Below are 7,363 nucleotides of genomic sequence, written 5' to 3' on the forward strand. Positions count from 1 at the left end.
AAATGTACGTCCCAGCTAAAACGTACAAATACTTCAAGTTAAGTAATAATATATCATCGCTATTGACAAATTTTTAAGATCCAAGACACAGTTCTCTCTATATGTTTTAATATTTTTTATGTACTCAAATATATTCAAAGGAAAAAGTACATGGGTGATGCCATAGTCGTGGAAGCGCGTACGCTCACGCTGATCTTCTGACCGCCGGAAGCACGAAACCTCTGATCTGGGCAAAATCGGCAAGCCGAGGAAGAACGGACAGGACACATGCTGGACTGGCGAGAAAGCGTGTTCTTCCGCTCGCGCTAGGCATTTCGATTTCTGACACCTCTTGATTTAAAAAATCAGTTTTTTGATAGTTTTCTCTCTCCACTGGGCTATTCATTTTAGCCACAGTTTTCAATTGGTACGATTTGCTTCCAAATCTTACAGATGCATTTTAAAAAATTTTTCCATCGCTCGGACAGAAGAGTCGATTGCTCAGTGAGTACGAGTATACATACAAAGTGCATACGGGTAACCAACCCCGTAGGGCTTGCCACATATGGGCCATTCGGTCAAAGACACCGACCCGTGGCCACGCTGTGTGGAGAAAAGTCCGTAACGTAAACGGCACGAAACAGTCAGGACCGAAGCCCCGAAGGAGCTCTGAGACAGCTTCTCGACCGAGATCGTAGAATTGGCCCAAAACCCGCTCTGCTCCATCCGCCTCGCACGGACCGTGTATCTCTTATAGATACCGAACGGCCGGCAAGGACGCCGGCGCCGCCGGCCGAATAGCACGCGCGCTTACGAGTGTAAACCGCCGCGGCAACAGACCGCCCGGCCGTGCTGTTGTAACATAGCGCGTGAACGAACGAAAAAAAAATTTATAGTAAACATTAAAATAAATTACACCACCGTAAACTAGACAAAAAATTACACATTTTTTCCCAATATGAAAATTTTCACAAACTTTTCAAAGTCCCATCGCATCGAGTAAACTTTTTTAATAACGCTTCCGCACGATTCTAAATGCTTAATCCATATGTGAAATCGTTCACTGATCACGAATATCGTATTTAAAAAAATTACAAAAATTTATTTTTCCAAATAATCAAAAAAAACCGAAAAATCACAAGAGTAAAGTACCATTATTTTAAACAATATGTCGTTCTAAATGCTTAATCCCTATGTAAAAAAGTTATCTAAGCAAGAATATGTAATTGAAAAAAATTAGAAAAATTTATTTTAGCCGTAAATCGAAAATAATGGGGACACCGGAGCTGTTCGAAGCGCCGAGACGCGCCGCGTACGGCCGAATATTTTCTAAGTCCCAACGTACCGATCAAGAGTAAAGTACCATTTTCCTACATTAGATTTCGTTCTAAATGCTTAATCCCTATGTAAAAACGTTAGTTAAGCAAGAATATCGTATTTTTAAAAAAATCTAATGATAGGATTTCCCAGAAAATTGAAAAAACCGTAAAATGTCAAGAGTAAAGTGCCATTTTCTGACATTAGATTTCGTTCTAAATGCTTAATCCCTATGTAGAAACGTTAGTTAAGCAAGAATATCGTATTTTTAAAAAAATCTAATGATAGGATTTTTCAGAAAATTGAAAAAACCGTAAAATGTCAAGAGTAAAGTGCCCTTATTTTAAACAATGTATCGTTCTAAATGCTTAATCCCTATGTAAAAAAGTTATTTTAGCAGGAATATGTTATTGAAAAAAATTAGAAAAATTTATTTTAGCCGTAAATCGAAAATAATGGGGACACCGGAGCTGTTCGAAGCGCCGAGCGCGCCGCGTACGCCCGAATATTTTCAAAGTCCCAACGTACCGATCAAGAGTAAAGTACCATTTTCCTACATTAGATTTCGTTCTAAATACTTAATCCCTATGTAAAAACGTTAGTTAAGCAAGAATATCGTATTTTTAAAAAAATCTAATGATAGGATTTCCCAGAAAATTGAAAAAACCGAAAAATGTCAAGAGTAAAGTGCCATTTTCTGACATTAGATTTCGTTCTAAATGCTTAATCCCTATGTAGAAACGTTAGTTAAGCAAGAATATCGTATTTTTAAAAAAATCTAATGATAGGATTTTTCAGAAAATTGAAAAAACCGTAAAATGTCAAGAGTAAAGTGCCCTTATTTTAAACAATGTATCGTTCTAAATGCTTAATCCCTATGTAAAAAAGTTATTTAAGCAAGAATATGTTATTGAATAAAATGAGAAAAATTTATTTTAGCCGTAAATCGAAAATAATGGATCGAGCGAATCGGTCGATTGCGCCGAGACGCGCTATGATGCAACAGACGAGCGATTGGAACGCCCGAATATTTTCAAAGTCCCAACGTACCGATCAAGAGTAAAGTACCATTTTCCTACATTAGATTTCGTTCTAAATGCTTAATCCCTATGTAAAAACGTTAGTTAAGCAAGAATATCGTATTTTTAAAAAAATCTAATGATAGGATTTCCCAGAAAATTGAAAAAACCGTAAAATGTCAAGAGTAAAGTGCCATTTTCTGACATTAGATTTCGTTCTAAATGCTTAATCCCTATGTAGAAACGTTAGTTAAGCAAGAATATCGTATTTTTAAAAAAATCTAATGATAGGATTTTTCAGAAAATTGAAAAAACCGTAAAATGTCAAGAGTAAAGTGCCCTTATTTTAAACAATGTATCGTTCTAAATGCTTAATCCCTATGTAAAAAAGTTATTTTAGCAGGAATATGTTATTGAAAAAAATTAGAAAAATTTATTTTAGCCGTAAATCGAAAATAATGGGGACACCGGAGCTGTTCGAAGCGCCGAGCGCGCCGCGTACGCCCGAATATTTTCAAAGTCCCAACGTACCGATCAAGAGTAAAGTACCATTTTCCTACATTAGATTTCGTTCTAAATACTTAATCCCTATGTAAAAACGTTAGTTAAGCAAGAATATCGTATTTTTAAAAAAATCTAATGATAGGATTTCCCAGAAAATTGAAAAAACCGAAAAATGTCAAGAGTAAAGTGCCATTTTCTGACATTAGATTTCGTTCTAAATGCTTAATCCCTATGTAGAAACGTTAGTTAAGCAAGAATATCGTATTTTTAAAAAAATCTAATGATAGGATTTTTCAGAAAATTGAAAAAACCGTAAAATGTCAAGAGTAAAGTGCCCTTATTTTAAACAATGTATCGTTCTAAATGCTTAATCCCTATGTAAAAAAGTTATTTAAGCAAGAATATGTTATTGAATAAAATGAGAAAAATTTATTTTAGCCGTAAATCGAAAATAATGGATCGAGCGAATCGGTCGATTGCGCCGAGACGCGCTATGATGCAACAGACGAGCGATTGGAACGCCCGAATATTTTCAAAGTCCCAACGTACCGATCAAGAGTAAAGTACCATTTTCCTACATTAGATTTCGTTCTAAATGCTTAATCCCTATGTAAAAACGTTAGTTAAGCAAGAATATCGTATTTTTAAAAAAATCTAATGATAGGATTTCCCAGAAAATTGAAAAAACCGTAAAATGTCAAGAGTAAAGTGCCATTTTCTGACATTAGATTTCGTTCTAAATGCTTAATCCCTATGTAGAAACGTTAGTTAAGCAAGAATATCGTATTTTTAAAAAAATCTAATGATAGGATTTTTCAGAAAATTGAAAAAACCGTAAAATGTCAAGAGTAAAGTGCCCTTATTTTAAACAATGTATCGTTCTAAATGCTTAATCCCTATGTAAAAAAGTTATTTTAGCAGGAATATGTTATTGAAAAAAATTAGAAAAATTTATTTTAGCCGTAAATCGAAAATAATGGGGACACCGGAGCTGTTCGAAGCGCCGAGCGCGCCGCGTACGCCCGAATATTTTCAAAGTCCCAACGTACCGATCAAGAGTAAAGTACCATTTTCCTACATTAGATTTCGTTCTAAATACTTAATCCCTATGTAAAAACGTTAGTTAAGCAAGAATATCGTATTTTTAAAAAAATCTAATGATAGGATTTCCCAGAAAATTGAAAAAACCGAAAAATGTCAAGAGTAAAGTGCCATTTTCTGACATTAGATTTCGTTCTAAATGCTTAATCCCTATGTAGAAACGTTAGTTAAGCAAGAATATCGTATTTTTAAAAAAATCTAATGATAGGATTTTTCAGAAAATTGAAAAAACCGTAAAATGTCTAGAGTAAAGTGCCCTTATTTTAAACAATGTATCGTTCTAAATGCTTAATCCCTATGTAAAAAAGTTATTTTAGCAGGAATATGTTATTGAAAAAAATTAGAAAAATTTATTTTAGCCGTAAATCGAAAATAATGGGGACACCGGAGCTGTTCGAAGCGCCGAGCGCGCCGCGTACGCCCGAATATTTTCAAAGTCCCAACGTACCGATCAAGAGTAAAGTACCATTTTCCTACATTAGATTTCGTTCTAAATACTTAATCCCTATGTAAAAACGTTAGTTAAGCAAGAATATCGTATTTTTAAAAAAATCTAATGATAGGATTTTCCAGAAAAATGAAAAAACCGAAAAATGTCAAGAGTAAAGTGCCATTTTCTGACATTAGATTTCGTTCTAAATGCTTAATCCCTATGTAGAAACGTTAGTTAAGCAAGAATATCGTATTTTTAAAAAAATCTAATGATAGGATTTTTCAGAAAATTGAAAAAACCGAAAAATGTCAAGAGTAAAGTGCCATTTTCTGACATTAGATTTCGTTCTAAATGCTTAATCCCTATGTAGAAACGTTAGTTAAGCAAGAATATCGTATTCTTAAAAAAATCTAATGATAGGATTTTTCAGAAAATTGAAAAAACCGTAAAATGTCAAGAGTAAAGTGCCCTTATTTTAAACAATGTATCGTTCTAAATGCTTAATCCCTATGTAAAAAAGTTATTTAAGCAAGAATATGTTATTGAATAAAATGAGAAAAATTTATTTTAGCCGTAAATCGAAAATAATGGATCGAGCGAATCGGTCGATTGCGCCGAGACGCGCTATGATGCAACAGACGAGCGATTGGAACGCCCGAATATTTTCAAAGTCCCAACGTACCGATCAAGAGTAAAGTACCATTTTCCTACATTAGATTTCGTTCTAAATGCTTAATCCCTATGTAAAAACGTTAGTTAAGCAAGAATATCGTATTTTTAAAAAAATCTAATGATAGGATTTCCCAGAAAATTGAAAAAACCGAAAAATGTCAAGAGTAAAGTGCCATTTTCTGACATTAGATTTCGTTCTAAATGCTTAATCCCTATGTAGAAACGTTAGTTAAGCAAGAATATCGTATTTTTAAAAAAATCTAATGATAGGATTTTTCAGAAAATTGAAAAAACCGTAAAATGTCAAGAGTAAAGTGCCCTTATTTTAAACAATGTATCGTTCTAAATGCTTAATCCCTATGTAAAAAAGTTATTTTAGGAGGAATATGTTATTGAAAAAAATTAGAAAAATTTATTTTAGCCGTAAATCGAAAAAAAGACTGTTCGTTTCTCTGTCTCTCTCGCGCGATCGAACTATCGATGTTTCCCGACAAACTATTGGGAGTTTAATTAAACTTTATACATGAAATTACGCGTTCTGATCCCTGCTACACAGCCGTATACTTTTTATAATTTTGTGGAATCGGGAACCTTGAAATATTTAACATAACGCGGATCGTCTGTCTCTGTCTCTTTCTAGATCGGAAGAATCGATGTTTCCCGGCAAACTATTGGGAGTTTAATTAAACTTTATACATGAAATTACTCGTTTTGATCCCCGCTACACAGCCGTATACTTTTTATAATTTTGTGGAATCGGGAACCTTGAAATATTTAACATAACGCGGATCGTCTGTCTCTGTCTCTTTCTAGATCGGAAGAATCGATGTTTCCCGGCAAACTATTGGGAGTTTAATTAAACTTTATACATGAAATTACTCGTTTTGATCCCCGCTACACAGCCGTATACTTTTTATAATTTTGTGGAATCGGGAACCTTGAAATATTTAACATAACGCGAATCGACTATCTCTGTCTCTTTCTAGATCGGAATAATCGATGTTTCCCGGCAAACTATTGCGAGATTAATTAAACTTTATACATGAAATTACTCGTTTTGATCCCCGCTACACAGCCGTATACTTTTTATAATTTTGTGGAATCGGGAACCTTGAAATATTTAACATAACGCGGATCGTCTGTCTCTGTCTCTTTCTAGATCGGAAGAATCGATGTTTCCCGGCAAACTATTGGGAGTTTAATTAAACTTTATACATGAAATTACTCGTTTTGATCCCCGCTACACAGCCGTATACTTTTTATAATTTTGTGGAATCGGGAACCTTGAAATATTTAACATAACGCGGATCGTCTGTCTCTGTCTCTTTCTAGATCGGAAGAATCGATGTTTCCCGGCAAACTATTGGGAGTTTAATTAAACTTTATACATGAAATTACTCGTTTTGATCCCCGCTACACAGCCGTATACTTTTTATAATTTTGTGGAATCGGGAACCTTGAAATATTTAACATAACGCGAATCGACTATCTCTGTCTCTTTCTAGATCGGAATAATCGATGTTTCCCGGCAAACTATTGCGAGATTAATTAAACTTTATACATGAAATTACTCGTTTTGATCCCCGCTACACAGCCGTATACTTTTTATAATTTTGTGGAATCGGGAACCTTGAAATATTTAACATAACGCGGATCGTCTGTCTCTGTCTCTTTCTAGATCGGAAGAATCGATGTTTCCCGGCAAACTATTGGGAGATTAATTAAACTTTATACATGAAATTACTCGTTTTGATCCCCGCTACACAGCCGTATACTTTTTATAATTTTGTGGAATCGGGAACCATGAAATATTTAACATAACGCGGATCGTCTGTCTCTGTCTCTTTCTAGATCGGAAGAATCGATGTTTCCCGGCAAACTATTGGGAGTTTAATTAAACTTTATACATGAAATTACTCGTTTTGATCCCCGCTACACAGCCGTATACTTTTTATAATTTTGTGGAATCGGGAACCTTGAAATATTTAACATAACGCGGATCGTCTGTCTCTGTCTCTTTCTAGATCGGAAGAATCGATGTTTCCCGGCAAACTATTGGGAGTTTAATTAAACTTTATACATGAAATTACTCGTTTTGATCCCCGCTACACAGCCGTATACTTTTTATAATTTTGTGGAATCGGGAACCATGAAATATTTAACATAACGCGGATCGTCTGTCTCTGTCTCTTTCTAGATCGGAAGAATCGATGTTTCCCGGCAAACTATTGGGAGTTTAATTAAACTTTATACATGAAATTACTCGTTTTGATCCCCGCTACACAGCCGTATACTTTTTATAATTTTGTGGAATCGGGAACCTTGAAATATTTAACAT

The sequence above is a fragment of the Megalopta genalis genome, unplaced genomic scaffold, assembly GCF_051020955.1.
Source record: "Megalopta genalis isolate 19385.01 unplaced genomic scaffold, iyMegGena1_principal scaffold0038, whole genome shotgun sequence".
NCBI lineage: Eukaryota > Metazoa > Arthropoda > Insecta > Hymenoptera > Halictidae > Megalopta > Megalopta genalis.